The sequence below is a fragment of the Carica papaya genome, chromosome 2, assembly GCF_054855325.1.
Source record: "Carica papaya isolate Zhongbai chromosome 2, ASM5485532v1, whole genome shotgun sequence".
NCBI lineage: Eukaryota > Viridiplantae > Streptophyta > Magnoliopsida > Brassicales > Caricaceae > Carica > Carica papaya.
The window spans coordinates 6337812-6354190 of NC_142310.1; the positions used below are offsets into that span (position 1 = coordinate 6337812).

Below are 16379 nucleotides of genomic sequence, written 5' to 3' on the forward strand. Positions count from 1 at the left end.
ATGGTGATAAATGATGATCACCAACACCATCTCCAATGTATTGACCCAAAAAATATATATATATATATATATTATGAAATAGTGTAACCCTTTTATTCTCATTTTGGTATAATCATGTTTGATTCTATTGTTAATGTATAAATAAATAATTATAGAATAATATAGAGTCACATACTTCTAAGAGTTCCATATTTTAAATTTTTATAAAAAGATATAGAACAGAATATTAAGATAAACCTAGTATACATTTTTGTGGATTTTCAACTTCTATATATATATATATATATATATATATGTATATGCACACACACACACACACATATATTAGCACTTAAAAAGTTTTTAGACTGTGATAGTTGTTCATTTTCTTTTACTTAAGATTCAGAATTCAAGTGTTGTATTAGACTAACACTCAGTTTATTTTAATTAAATTATCGAGTAATTTACTATAATCTCTGAATTTTGACGGTCGTCTTATTTCTATTAATTAGTTTTAATATAAATTAGATGGTGGTTAGTGCGATGTTCAACTGGTAACTACCATGTCTCAACCCAATGCTTGAACGATTGTAATTAATGTTCATAATTTCAGCTTAAGTACGTAATGTGTTTTTGTTTAATCCACTTTCTTTATGGTGAATTTACACATGACGTATTAATTAATGTTTATTGATAATAAGTTCAAAGTTACTTTTATCAATTTAAAATTTTCATTAATTAATTATAATTTTTTTTAATCTAAATTTATAAATTCATTAAATTAGATAATTTGCATATACTAATCACAGTATACCTCCAAATAAGGATATATGCAGGAGATTAACCGCACCAAAAGTCTAGAGTTAGAATTCATATGATTATGATGAAGATTAATTTTCATTATTATTAAGAGTTTATTTATATATATATATATTTACAAAGGAATTAAGAATTAATTTATTTATCTATTTATTTTTTTTATGAAACTATTAAGAATTTATTATATACATGCTGAGTTGTATGAAGAAGGTTAGAATTTCTTGTCTCTCATTAATATTTGTATGTGTCTATGGAAAGAGACATAAAGGATATTTGCTCAGCTTTTAGTCTCCGACCTCAAATAAGTTCTAATACAATGTAGAGTACATATTGATTAATATAGTAATTTACATACATATGAATCACACACACACACACACACACACACTCTCTCTCTCTCTCTCTATATATATATATATATTAAGAAACCGATTAATGTTATTCTTTTTAATTGCTTTTTCGAATATTTCTTAAAAATTTTACTTGAACATGTTGATCATTGTAGCTATAGCTAATACGATATAATACATAATTCATACCCTTTTTTCATTAATAGAACCTGATATTTTTGTGTATGCCAATTTAATATCTATTCTCAACAAATACATCCATATATATATGTGTGTGTGTTAATTAATAAAAGATGCAAAGAAACCTTTCAGGAAGAATAAAAGAAGTCAATGGGTAATTAGTACTTGATATTCTTGAGAACAACATCTCATATAGAGTTTTTAAGTATTTTTTATTTTGAGTACGGTAAGGGGTATTTCAAATCTTAAGACCGAGATTAAAATTCTTTTGTTATCCATTTAAATTATATATTTACGAAAATAATAATATTATTGTTATGCAATAGTGTTATGAGAATTAGAGCATCAACTTAAATTTATCGAGATTTATGTGTCTATCTGTTTCCACATTTTGTATTGGGATGTAATGAATTTAAATTATCTTTATGTATTTATGATGGTAGTGTAAAAATATTGTTTAAATACTTAATTTCTTATTCTATAAAATTTTTAAGATATTATTTATCTTCAATTTGAAATTTGTTGGGAATGTAAAATTCACTAGTTTATGAGTACATTAACTTATACTACTTTATTCAACAAATTTAAAATTATTATGTTGATGACGGTGTGATGATCAAATTGGACTTCTTTTCGATAAATTTATTAAAAAAATTTATGTTATGATTAGATTTTCTTATTTACAGTAGCAACAATGAGTTAATAGCTAATATAGTTTTGTCTCACTAAAAATAAAATAAAAATTTTAGAATAGTTAATATAATGATAAAATTGTTAGTGTTTTGTCTAATTTCTTACTTGATCTTGTTCGAATTTAGTATCTTTTAAATTTTTTAAGTATCAATTAGTAGTCTACGAAACAAGCACTCACTACTTGGCCTATCTAGGTTTGTATGCTTGTATAAATTATATATATATATATGTTCTTACGATGGAGGAGTTATACATGGATGAATGATATAGTAGACATTTCTACGTTTTTGAAATAGTTACTGTCGCATGCAATAAAAGATTTTCCAATCACATTTCTACCTTCTGACACAAAGTTACTATCCCATGCACTGTATATGTCCCTCTTGAAAGCTACGTACATGCACTGTGTGTTTGTATATCTGTATCTACATATCATTTATAATGCTACAAAGGAGTAGGTATAACGCAATGTTGATGATACTTATTTTTTCTTTTCATTAGAAAAAAAAATAAAAATAAATAATACAGGAATTTTGTCCTGCCAGCTCGCCTTGGTTTTAATTACTCCCTTCTAATCATTCATTTAATTATGCTTCATCAACCTTTAGCACCCCCTATCTTCCTGATCTTCGCTATTAAAGTTTGGTGGATATATAACCATTCACTTTAACATGCTTGATGGCATTTCTATACTTTTTTTCTGGTTGATTTCCATAGAAAATACTGGAAGGAGAAACTTGATTAACATTATTAACCCTTTACTTGAAACACGGTGAATGGGATTTTCATATTTAATATAATGGGAAATTTTGATAGATCGATTTTCAATGGAAGATTTTCATGGAATATATATATATATATATATATATATATGTTAGAAAGAGAAACTTGATTAGTGTTTTTAATCACACAAGAGAAACTTGGTTAGTAAGGATTTTCAGTGTTTTAAACATAAAAAGCTGAAGATTTTAAAGATAATAATTAGTCAGTTTAATATTTGAAAAGTGAAAAAGCTAGTTCGATTTTTCACTCTTCAAAAGATCAAACAGTAACCATTCATGGGTATTGAACAAAAACCTGTCTTGATTAAAACCAATAAAATCACAAAAAAATGCCTTATTTAAATTCTGTTTAAACCTAATACGAGTACAACGTGTTGTACGCGGTAATAATGCATTCTTAGTTTCCTATTTAAGAATAATATTTGACTTTTCATTATTTAAGGACCACAATAAAGCAGGTCTAAACTAGCTCCGTCTTATCCAACTTCTCATGTTCTCAAGTGATTACCAATTCTTCTGTAAACGTGATTAGTTTTTTTAAAATTTATAATTCACAAGAATTTTCAAGCTTATGTATCACTTATTTAGATGTGTGTTCTTATTGAATTTTCTCTGAAAAATATTATTTTATTGATTTATATGTGTACCCATCAGTAACGAGGATATGTAACGAGGTCCAGTGACACCACTACCGTCCCCATCAATCCTTTTGAAGGGAAAAAAAAGAGAAAAGTTCACCATCCTTATCAATTGTTTGGGAAAAAAAAAAAACAAACCAGAAGAGAAAAGAAAATTATTGTAGTAGTAATTACATGGTGGTTGGGTACGTTACCACCTTTTTCAGGTCTATAAAAGAAAGACCCAAACAGATCTTTCCCATAAGCTTAACCTCAAGATACAAGCACTCCAGGTCAAATATATTATATATTTACATATATAACTAAATCCTCTTCACTTCCATCTTATCTCTACTGATCATCTGTAACTATGGAGCTTGTCCTCATGGCCATATACATGCTAATATTCTTCCACATTATTTTCTACCTCTGCAAATCACTAATTCAAAAACGAAACCGATCTTGCTACTTACTTCACTATGAATGCTTCAAAGCTGCCGATGACCGAAAGCTCGGCATTGAAGAAAACGCGAAAATCATCCTCCGTAACAAGAACCTGGGTCTTGAGGAATACAAATTTGTCCTCAAAACCTTCGGTAGATCCGGTATGGGACAAGAAACTTACGGCCCGAGAAGTGTTATAGATGGCCGAGAAGAAAACCCTACCTTGATTGATGCACTTTCCGACGTCGACGAATCCATTTTCACTGTCCTCGATAATCTCTTTGCCAAAACCGGGGTTTCTCCGTCAGAAATCGACATCCTCGTCGTTAATTTATCGTTATTTTCTCCAGCTCCGTCCATTACTTCCCGAGTCGTTAACCGTTATAAGATGAGGGATGATGTTAAAACTTTTAACCTATCCGGTATGGGATGTAGCGCGAGTGTTATAGCAATCGATCTTGTTCAGCATTTGTTTAACTGTTACAAAAACAAGCTTGCTCTCGTTGTGAGTGCAGAAGCTATGGTGCCCCACTGGTATTGTGGGAATAAAAAATCGATGATGCTCCCGAATTGTCTTTTCAGATCAGGTGGGTGCTCCATGCTTCTGACAAACAACAATGCCCTGAAACACCGAGCGATCTTGAAGTTGAAATTGGCGGTGAGAACCCATATGGGTTCTGACGATGAAGGTTACAGTTGTTGCATTCAAGATGCTGATGATAAAGGTTATGAAGGGTTTGTGCTTTCCAAAAGTCTCCCAAGAGTTGGCGCGAAAGCTATGGCAACGAATCTCAGAGTGCTTTTACCTAAGGTTCTGCCATTAACAGAGCTGCTTCGTTACGTTGTATCATCTCTTTTAGCAAACAAGATTTCAGTCCGACGCAGTAGCGGTACGAGTGTTACTCCTGCGAATGAATATCCAGGTGGAGGAGCTCGGTTGAATCTGAAAACAGGGATTCACCACTTCTGCATTCACCCAGGAGGCAAGGCTGTCATTGAGGGGATTAGCAAGAGCTTAGGGCTGAGCGAATACGACGTGGAAGCTTCAAAAATGGCTCTTCATCGATTCGGAAACACATCAGTTGCAGGGATCTGGTACGTCTTCGCGTACTTGGAAGCTAAGGAGAGGTTGAAGAAAGGTGACAGAATCTTAATGATTGGGTTAGGAGCGGGGTTTAAGTGCAGCAATTGTGTGTGGGAGGTGATGAGGGAGTTGAAGGGTCGTGAGAATGTGTGGAAAGATTTCATAGACAAGTACCCAGAAGCATCCATGGTGGAAGATCCTGTGTTTCAGGAATATTATCAGAAGGTTGTGGTGGAAGAAGATGCAAACTTCATTAGAGACGTGATGCTTAGATCCAAGTAAGCAAAGGGGTTTTGTTAATTTTCGTACTGTGTGTTTTAACGATTTAATTTGATCTTGTTTACGAGAATTTCTAGAAAGAAAAATTCAAGTATAGAGATCCAGCTAGATCGATCTCAAAAAAGAAAAAGAAGCTAGATCTGTGGTATAATAAAAGCTCTGCACTTTCTGGTGCGCCATCTGGGAATTAAAAGCAATTGAATGAATCTGAAGTTGCAGAGAAAATTAAATAGAGTAAGGTACACGTGTACTTACCTCATCTTCTTTTGTCTGGTCTCAATATGATGTATAAAAGAAAAGATTGTTTCCTATTTGTATAACACTCTAATTATGTGATTGTTATTGACTACTTTTAATTTTGTCACCTAAAAATTCCATAGTATGATCCAAAAAAAAATTATGTAAAAAGATACGAGAGGCATGTTTTATATAGCATATAACCAACTTATTAAATGTGTTTTCGCATGCTTATTAATATATTAATTTAGGCAAAATGATTGATTATCCATATTTGTTCTCGTATTAATTATAATATTTTACAAAATAAACCAAAAAAAGAAAAAAAAAAAAAAGAGATTAAGGATACATACAAAATAAAAAATGAAATAAAGACAAAATATGAAAAATTTAAATGCTCTTCGCATCTTAAATTATTATATTTTTTTAGTTCTGTCTTTTTTTTTATTCATTCTTTTAAATTTTTTTATTTATTATTTTCCTAACTAAACATTAAAATTAAATGAATTTATTAAATTAAACGATTACAAACTTGTAGCATCCGGAAAGGAGGAGGAAAAAAAAAAAAAAAAAAAAAAAAAAAAAAAAAAAAAAAGGGGGGGGGGGGGGCCACGTCAGCAGCCACGTCAGCAGTCCCGGCCAACCGGGGCCTGCCACGTGGCAAGATCGCGTCACTCCGAAAGGAGCCACGTTGGCGATCCGCGTGGGTGCGATTCGACGGCCCAGATCAATCACGCGATCGGACGACCCAGATTCAAACGCACGGACGGCCCAGATTCAATCAAAAAACGAACGGCCCAGATTAAAACGAAATGAACGGCTGTGATCAAAAGGCAAGGGGTTATAAATAGAACCTCCACACCAGACCAAAAACCCTAGCCGCCAGCCGCTCGCCGGAGAAGACGAACCAGAGGCCGACCGCCGCCACCCGCCGCCACTCGCCGCCGCACCAGGGAAATTTCCGACCGCCGATCGAGGTAAATTTCATACCCCCGACTCGTTTTTCCCCACTGATTCCTCCTATGGCCAAATCGAAGCCGAAATCCCGGCCAAACGGCCGGAATACGCGGCCGAAGCCCAGCGGCGCCGCCGCGCCCCCTCTCGGTTTTTGCCTCCGACGAGGCCCTTCCTGGCCTCCGTTCGATGCAATTTTTATATCACCGTGATCACCATTCTTTTCTCTACAGGTTGATCGGAGCCGAATCACCAAAACACGAACCTCGCCGGAGAGCCGCTGCACCCGAGAGCGCCGCCGCCGGTAAGCTCCGTTTTTCCGTGATTTTTTGGCCCCCCGAGGGCCCTAAGGTTGTTTTCTGACAAGGACCAATGCGAGCGTGGCCGAAAACAGCCAACCCGAGGCGACTCGCCGCCGCTGCCGTCGCCGGAGCACGGCGGAGCCGCCGTGCCGGAGTTGCGATTTGGGCCGAAAGAGGCCCTGGGCCTAATTTGGATTTTTTTTTGGAACACGTGCAGGTACTGTTAGTGTGTTTCAGTTCCCCGGGAAAAAAATTCAGGAAAAATTAGGGACAGCCTGCAGGCGCACTGTGAATCGTATTCGGATCCCGAAAACAAGTAAGGACCCCTCACCCTATTTCCTATCACGGTATTAAAGTTCAAAATGATAAAACGGTATTTCTTGAATTAACGCATGTGTGAAATTGCTTAAGGTTGCTAATGGAGCCCGAGTCTAGTGTGATTGATGATTTACTGTTATTTGGCCTGTTTACAGCTTTAAATGCAAAATGAGGTTTGATGTGTTCATTTTACAGATTTGTGTGCATGTACTACGTTTTTATTAATTATGGGTTGAATGACTGAAAAACTGATACTGTATGTTATCTGTTTGGTATGAATTACGATTTGCTTGTTTAAATGTGAATTGATGATGCTGACTGAGGAAAAGGAAAATGAAAGATCGTGTAGACTGATAATTGTATTATGGGGGTCAGCCTGACTAGATATCCTAGGAGATGGTGGACGAACCGGGTCCGTAGGGAACCCTACCGGGATTGTGGTCTCACATGCCGGACGGAGTATGGAGATCTTATGGTTTTGGCGCCCATACCGGACGGGGTATGGGGACGGCCCGTTTCACCCTCATACCGGACGGGGTATTGAGGTTTATGGTTTTGGCGCCCATACCGGACGGGGTATGGGGACGGCCCGTTTCACCCTCATACCGGACGGGGTATTGAGGTTTATGGTTTTGGCGCCCATACCGGACGGGGTATGGGGACGGTCCTGGAAACTGATTATGAATGTTAAAGGTTAACGGGTAGCGGAACCCCTATGGACCCCCACGGATACTAGTAGGCTGGTAAATGAGAAAAAGATATGTTGTACAATGATTGAATTACAAGAGGCGTGATAAGTGTTATGTTTTACAGCTTACATTATTCAATGATTATGATGATGTTATTGTTTTTCTCATATTGTTTTCATAAATTCCACCAAGGTAAGTGGATGGTAAAGGTTTTCATGTTAATAAACGAGTTTGTTGTAAATTATGCTCCATTGGTCTTTTTTGTATTTTTCTACCCACCTTTATCTCCGTGACGGTGAGATATCGTGATGTTCTTACTGGGCTAGTGTAACTCACTCCTTAATTAACCATTTCAGATCAGGAAGACATGGTTCCCGAGCCCGTTCCGCAGGAGGACGACGAAGGGGATGCCTAGAGACTCTGTAGTCATACGCATAGTTTTATTTTCGAGTTTCTTTCTTAGTTAGTTTAATCTTTTATATTTTAAGTACGTTTTTTGGTTTTTTTCGTGTAAGGGATGTTAACTGAAATTTTGATCTCGCTTCCGCATTCGATATATTTAAATACTCATTTCATTTTAATATTTCCGGGGCTGTTACAGTTGGTATCAGAGCCGCATTTCCTCGGACCCATCCCTTACACTATAGTCCTTTAAAGAAATACTCACCGATTGGTCGTTACTCAACCATTCCTTGTAAATGCAGGTACACAGAAATGAGGAGAGGAAGGCCCCCACTAAACCGAGCGGCCCAAGATAATTCGCTTCGGGAGGATTTGGACAGATTATATGAGATGGTGGAAGCTCTCGTAGCTGCTCAGCGAAGGCAAGAGGAGAGAAGGGAGTTACCCGGACCTCCTCCGCTAGCGCAGGTTGAGCCCCCGTTACAGCAGGCTGATCCCGAGCCACCCCGGCAGGAGCCTGTTCCTCCACAGTACCACCCGGCACCACAGCCGCGGTACGACCCGGTACCACAGCCACAGTACCAACAGGTACCGCCACAGCACATTCCAGTGCCCCCACCCCATCAGCAGGCGCCACCATAGGGTCCCCCAGTTCACCCTCAGCCGGCCCCAGTTCCTTTACCTCGGGACCTCGCTCCCTCCTTGATCGACCCTGGCTTCATAGAGAGGTACAGGAGACTGAACCCTTCTACTTTTTCGGGGGGATCCTCTTTTGAAGAGGCCCAATACTGGCTGGCGGAGACTGAGAGAGCCTTTGAGACCTTGGGAGTAATTCCTGAGCAGAGGGCTGCCATTGCCTCCTACATGCTGGTAGGGGAAGCAGTACGCTGGTGGGAGCTCAAGCGGGCCACCCTGCCTGTACCAGTTACTTGGGAGCAGTTCCTAGCGGCTTTCCATGCGGAGTATCTCCCTAAGCACATCCAACATTTAAAGGAAATTGAATTTGCTCAGTTGGTCCAGGGTAATATGACAGTGTCGGAGTATGCCCGCAAGTTCCTGGAGCTGGGCCGACATGCCCCGGAGACATTGTTGGATGAGGGCCGAAAGGCCAGGAAATTCCAGTGGGGTCTCCGCCCGGCGATCAGACAGCACTTGTTGGTGATGGAGCTCGAGACATATTCGGCAGTCCTGGCAAAGGCGCAGATCATAGAAAGGAGCTTCGACACCCGCCCTCAGCTAACGGGAAGTTCCCGACCTTCAGCCCCGCTCCGCAGGCCAGCGCCTACCATGCCTGTCCAACCCAGTAAGAGACCCAGGCCTGCCGCTCAGGGCCCTCCTCAGGCTATGGGGGCAGCTCGTGGGAAGATCTGCCAGTACTGCGGCATGGATCATGGGGACCGACCCTGCTACCGCCTCAACAACACCTGTCGCATATGCGGCAGTGCCCAACACTATACGAGGGAGTGTCCTAGGAACCAGAATCAAGGGAGGCCTCCAATCCAGGGCAGAGTTTACAACCTTACCCAGAAGGATGCCGATGCAGACCCGGACGTGGTACATGGTATGTATACTATTTCTGGCCACATTGCTCATATTTTGTTTGATACTGGTGCATCACATTCTTTTATTTCACATGTTCTTGCTTCCAAAATTTGTGTACCACCTGATAGACTTGATTCATTATTGTTTGTATCTACCGCTGGGGGGGAGACATTACTAGGAGAGGTTGTCTACAGGGCATGTGCCGTGGAGATAGCAGATAGGAAATTGAGGGTAGACCTGATAGGGTTAGACACAGGGGATTTTGATGTAATCCTAGGAATGGATTGGCTGGCGGCGTATCACGCCACCATAGACTGCTTTAATAAAAAGATTGTATTTAATCCTCCCAACGAGGAGCCATTTACAAGTTAATAAAATTATTCGGTACTGATTCTCCCTAATGACAAATTCTTTTCTTCTTAATTCCCAGTGCGTTGATATTGTATTTTCCCTAACTAGGTAAACCCAAGAAGGAAGTTTGTATCCAAGAGATTCCAGTAGTCCGAGACTTTCCAGACGTATTTCCGGATGAACTGCCCGGTCTACCAGGGGACAGAGAGGTCGAGTTCACCATAGACTTACAGCCAGGAACCCAACCCATCTCGGTAGCTCCTTACCGAATGAGCCGCATCGAGATGGAATAGCTAAGGAAACAAATCACTGAGCTACAAAACAGTGGCTTCATTAGACACAGCATTTCCCCATGGGGTGACGGGGTTACTTTTGCAAAGAAAGGAGATGGAACGTTGAGACTGTGTATTGATTATAGAAGGATAAACAAGGTAACAATTAAAAACAAGTACCCTCTCCCCCGGATTGATGACCTTTTCGATCAGTTGCAGGGTGCACAGGTCTTTTCTAAAATAGATCTACGATCAGGTTACCATCAGGTAAAGGTGAGAGCAGAAGACATCCCCAAGACGGCATTCCGAACCAGGTACGGACACTATGAGTTCCTGGTTATGCCGTTTGGGCTAACCAACGCCCCGGCCATCTTTATGGATCTAATGAACAGAATCTTCAGAGAGTTCTTGGATAAATTTGTCATCGTGTTCATCGATGATATCTTAGTCTACTCAAAAAGTAGAGAAGAACATGTTCATCATCTTGCCCAAGTCCTCCAGGTACTCAGGGAAAAGAAGTTGTATGCAAAGTTGAGCAAGTGTGGATTTTGGCTCGAGCAAACCGCCTTCCTAGGACATGTTATATCGAAGGAAGGGGTGTCGGTGAACCCCGAAAAGGTTGAAGCGGTACTTGGTTGGAAAAGGCTGACAACAGTTAAGGAAATTCGCAGTTTCCTAGGGATGGCGGGTTATTACCGCCGGTTTGTCGAAGGGTTCTCCAGTCTAGCGGCCCCTCTAACCCGACTCACAAAGAAGAATGCAAAGTTTGATTGGAATGAGAACTGCGAAAGGAGTTTTTCAGAATTGAAGAAGCGACTGACTACTGCACCCGTGCTGGCTCTACCGAGTGGATCAGGAGGGTATACAGTTTATAGTGATGCCTCCTATCTGGGCCTGGGTTGTGTCCTGATGCAGCATGGAAAGGTTATAGCATATGGGTCTAGACAGCTAAAGAATCATGAGAAGAACTATCCTACCCATGACTTGGAGCTTGCCGCAATCATACACGCCTTGAAAATCTGGCGCCATTATTTGTATGGAGAGACCTTTCAGATCTACACCGATCATAAGAGTTTGAAGCACATCTTCACTCAGAAGGATCTCAACATGCGTCAGAGAAGGTGGATGGAACTCCTCAAGGACTATGATTGTGATATCCTATACCATCCAGGTAAGGGCAACGTAGTAGCCGATGCCCTCAGTAGGAAGAGTGCAGGCACCCTAGCCCATCTGATGGTTTCGGAATGCAGGTCCATTGGGGCTACGCAGCAGGTTCGACTGCAAGATCTGAAGAGGGCCACATGTTTGAGCCACCTAGTAGTCCAACACGAGTTAATCCAAAGAATAAAGGAAGCCCAGTCAATCGACCCCGCCCTAGTAAACCGCAAGAAGGATGCAGGACAGGGAGTGAACTCAGAATTTCAGATCTCTGCCGACGGATTGATTCGTTTCAAGGACAGAATGTGTGTCCCAGACGACAATGAATTAAAAAGAGACATCATGACAGAGTCCCATAGTTCAAGGTTCGCCATGCATCCAGGAAGTACAAAAATGTACCAAACTATGCGACCCCGATTCTGGTGGAATGGGATGAAGAGAGATATAGCCGACTTTGTATCTAACTGCTTGGTATGTCAGCAGGTCAAAGCAGAACATCAACGCCCAAGGGGGTTGCTTCAGCCTTTACCGATTCCAGAATGGAAGTGGGAACACATCACCATGGACTTCGTATCGGGACTACCCAAGGCACGATCGGGACACGATGCCATATGGGTAATTGTTGACCGACTCACTAAGTCTTCCCACTTCCTGGCCATCAGAATGACTGATTCGTTGGACAAGTTGGCAAGAATGTATGTCCGGGAAATAGTCAGACTGCATGGGGTCCCAGTAACAGTGGTATCCGACAGGGATCCCAGATTCGCTTCTCGGTTTTGGAATAGTTTCCAGCAAGCTATGGGAACAAAGCTGTCCCTCAGTACTGCCTTCCACCCCCAAACCGATGGACAATCAGAGAGGACAATCCGTACGCTGGAGGATATGCTCCGAGCTTGTGTCCTTGACTCCGGAGGCCATTGGGACGACCATCTACCCCTGATAGAGTTTGCCTACAACAACAGTTACCAAGCAAGCATCGGCATGGCCCCATACGAGGCGCTATACGGGCGTCCGTGCAGGTCACCGATTTGTTGGGAGGAAGTGGGCGATAGAAGATTGTTTGGCCCGGATTTAGTGGAAGAAACCACGTCCAAGATAGTTAAGATCAAGAAGAACATCCAGACAGCTCAGAGTAGGCAAAAAAGCTATGCTGATACCCGGAGGAGAGACCTGGCCTTTGAGAAAGGTGACCGTGTGTTTCTTAAAGTCACCCCCTTCAAGGGAATTAGTAGGTTCGGCAGAAGGGGAAAATTAAACCCCAGATACATTGGACCCTTTGAAATCTTAGACAAGATTGGTACCACTGCCTACAGACTTGCACTGCCCCCTGAGCTCTCCCGGGTTCACAATGTGTTTCATGTATCTATGCTGCGCAAGTATAATCCGGACCCTTCTCATGTCGTGGCTCATGAACCGCTTTCACTCCGAGAAGACTTGTCTTATGAAGAAGTACCGGTCAGTATCACGGACCGAGAAAGCAGAATACTCCGTAACCAGGAAATATCATTTGTAAAAGTCTTGTGGCAGAACCACACGCCTAGGGAGGCGACTTGGGAGCTGGAATCAGAATTTAGGGCCCAATATCATCATCTGTTTGATCAAGAGTAATGAGGCAAATTTGGGGACCAAATTTCTTTATGGGGGGGAGAGTTGTAGCACCCGGAAAGGAGGAGGAAAAAAAAAAAAAAAAAAAAAAAAAGGGGGGGGGGGCCACGTCAGCAGCCACGTCAGCAGGCCCGGTCAGCAGTCCCGGCCAACCGGGGCCTGCCACGTGGCAAGATCGCGTCACTCCGAAAGGAGCCACGTTGGCGATCTGCGTGGGTGCGATCCGACGGCCCAGATCAATCACGCGATCGGACGGCCCAGATTCAAACGCACGGACGGCCCAGATTCAATCAAAAAATGAACGGCCCAGATTAAAACGAAATGAACGGCTGTGATCAAAAGGCAAGGGGTTATAAATAGAACCTCCACACCAGACCAAAAACCCTAGCCGCCAGCCGCTCGCCGGAGAAGACGAACCAGAGGCCGACCGCCGCCACCCGCCGCCACTCGCCGCCGCACCGGGGAAATTTCCGACCGCCGATCGAGGTAAATTTCATACCCCCGACTCGTTTTTCCCCACTGATTCCTCCTATGGCCAAATCGAAGCCGAAATCCCGGCCAAACGGCCGGAATACGCGGCCGAAGCCCAGCGGCGCCGCCGCGCCCCCTCTCGGTTTTTGCCTCCGACGAGGCCCTTCCCGGCCTCCGTTCGATGCAATTTTTATATCACCGTGATCACCATTCTTTTCTCTACAGGTTGACCGGAGCCAAATCACCAAAACACGAACCTCGCCGGAGAGCCGCTGCACCCGAGAGCGCTGCCGCCGGTAAGCTCCGTTTTTCCGTGATTTTTTGGCCCCCCCGAGGGCCCTAAGGTTGTTTTCTGACAAGGACCAATGCGAGTGTGGCCGAATTCGGCCGAAAACGGCCGAAAACAGCCAACCCGAGGCGACTCGCCGCCGCCAGCGGCGGCGCCGTCGCCGGAGCACGGCGGAGCCGCCGTGCCGGAGTTGCGATTTGGGCCGAAAGAGGCCCTGGGCCTAATTTGGATTTTTTTTTGGAACACGTGCAGGTACTGTTAGTGTGTTTCAGTTCCCCGGGAAAAAAATTCAGGAAAAATTAGGGACAGCCTGCAAGCGCACTGTGAATCGTATTCGGATCCCGAAAACAAGTAAGGACCCCTCACCCTATTTCCTATCACGGTATTAAAGTTCAAAATGATAAAACGGTATTTCTTGAATTAACGCATGTGTGAAATTGCTTAAGGTTGCTAATGGAGCCCGAGTCTAGTGTGATTGATGATTTACTGTTATTTGGCCTGTTTACAGCTTTAAATGCAAAATGAGGTTTGATGTGTTCATTTTACAGATTTGTGTGCATGTACTACGTTTTTATTAATTATGGGTTGAATGACTGAAAAACTGATACTGTATGTTGTCTGTTTGGTATGAATTACGATTTGCTTGTTTAAATGTGAATTGATGATGCTGACTGAGGAAAAGAAAAATGAAAGATCGTGTAGACTGATAATTGTATTATGGGGGTCAGCCTGACTAGATATCCTGGGAAATGGTGGACGGACCGGGTCCGTAGGGAACCCTACCGGGATTGTGGTCTCACATGCCGGACGGGGTATGGAGATCTTATGGTTTTGGCGCCCATACCGGACGGGGTATGGGGACGGCCCGTTTCACCCTCATACCGGACGGGGTATTGAGGTTTATGGTTTTGGCGCCCATACCGGACGGGGTATGGGAACGGCCCGTTTCACCCTCATACCGGACGGGGTATTGAGGTTTATGGTTTTGGCGCCCATACCGGACGGGGTATAGGGACGGTCCTGGAAACTGATTATGAATGTTAAAGGTTAACGGGTAGCGGAACCCCTATGGACCCCCACGGATACTAGTAGGCTGGTAAATGAGAAAAAGATATGTTGTACAATGATTGAATTACAAGAGGCGTGATAAGTGTTATGTTTTACAGCTTACATTATTCAATGATTATGATGATGTTATTGTTTTTCTCATATTGTTTTCATAAATTCCACCAAGGTAAGTGGATGGTAAAGGTTTTCATGTTAATAAACGAGTTTGTTGTAAATTATGCTCCATTGGTCTTTTTTGTGTTTTTCTACCCACCTTTATCTCCGTGACGGTGAGATATCGTGATGTTCTTACTGGGCTAGTGTAGCTCACTCCTTAATTAACCATTTCAGATCAGGAAGACATGGTTCCCGAGCCCGTTCCGCAGGAGGACGACGAAGGGGATGCCTAGAGACTCTGTAGTCATACGCATAGTTTTATTTTCGAGTTTCTTTCTTAGTTAGTTTAATCTTTTATATTTTAAGTATGTTTTTGGGTTTTTTTCTCATGTAAGGGATGTTAACTGAAATTTTGATCTCGCTTCCGCATTCGATATATTTAAATACTCATTTCATTTTAATATTTCCGGGGCCGTTACAAAACTGACAAGTAATGAATTCCGTTCTATCGTATCCAAAAGTAAAAAATTTAACCTACAAAAGAAAAAGAAAAAGAAAACTCATTATCATTTAGATTATGTAATCAAAACTATTCTAGAGATCATACAAAAAATGTAATGAGAAACAAATGCTACTCAATTATACTTTAATTTTTACATTCATCCCCGATGGGAAAGAGAAAATTAAAAAAAAAATGAAAATATAAAAATAAATTATGTCTCTTTGTAATTTAACGTTGAAAGAAACTTACCGATGGAATCTCGTTCGCTCGCGCGCACATGTCTTGGAGTAGCCCCGTTTTGATCTCCATGCCAACGACGTCGTTTGGGAATAAGAGGCTGGTTTGGACCGACTCTCATCTCTTTCTTCTTATGGATTCAAGATTTCTTCTCTTATTGGGCTTTATATTGGATTTGGGCTTTTAAAATAGTTCATGGGCCTCTCAACTCCAGCCCATTCGTTTCCTTCCTTCTTCTATATATTTTCCCTTTTAACTTTTTTTTCTTTTTCTTTTTCAATCCTTCTTTCTATTTTTTACAAAAGCCAAGTACAATGGCAGGTGTATTCGAATATAAAGGTTGATCCTCAATTATTACAGATAAGATCATATATGTCTGTGTGTATATATAACTGGAGTTTTAGTACTCGAGTCATAAGTGTTATTTTTGTACTGAAAATTAATTTGACACAAAGTATGTGCATTATGAAAGGGTATATTCAAATATAAATATTGATTTAGTGTAATGCACATTAATTTAGTAAACAAAAATATTTTTTCTTATTTTAATGGTATAAAAAGCGACCTACAAATAATTATGTTTCTATTTAGAATTGAATTAAGAAGTAAAAAAAAAAAAAAAATTAAAGAATAATTATTGTTCGTGTTAGTTTCCTATT

General features: G+C 41.2%; 1 pseudogene; it reads left to right on the forward strand.

Annotated features, from left to right (window-relative positions):
* The first annotated feature begins 3675 nt into the window (after window positions 1-3675).
* On the forward strand, window positions 3676-5576 carry LOC110823950 (3-ketoacyl-CoA synthase 19 pseudogene; annotated as a pseudogene).
* Window positions 5577-16379: the final 10803 nt, after the last annotated feature.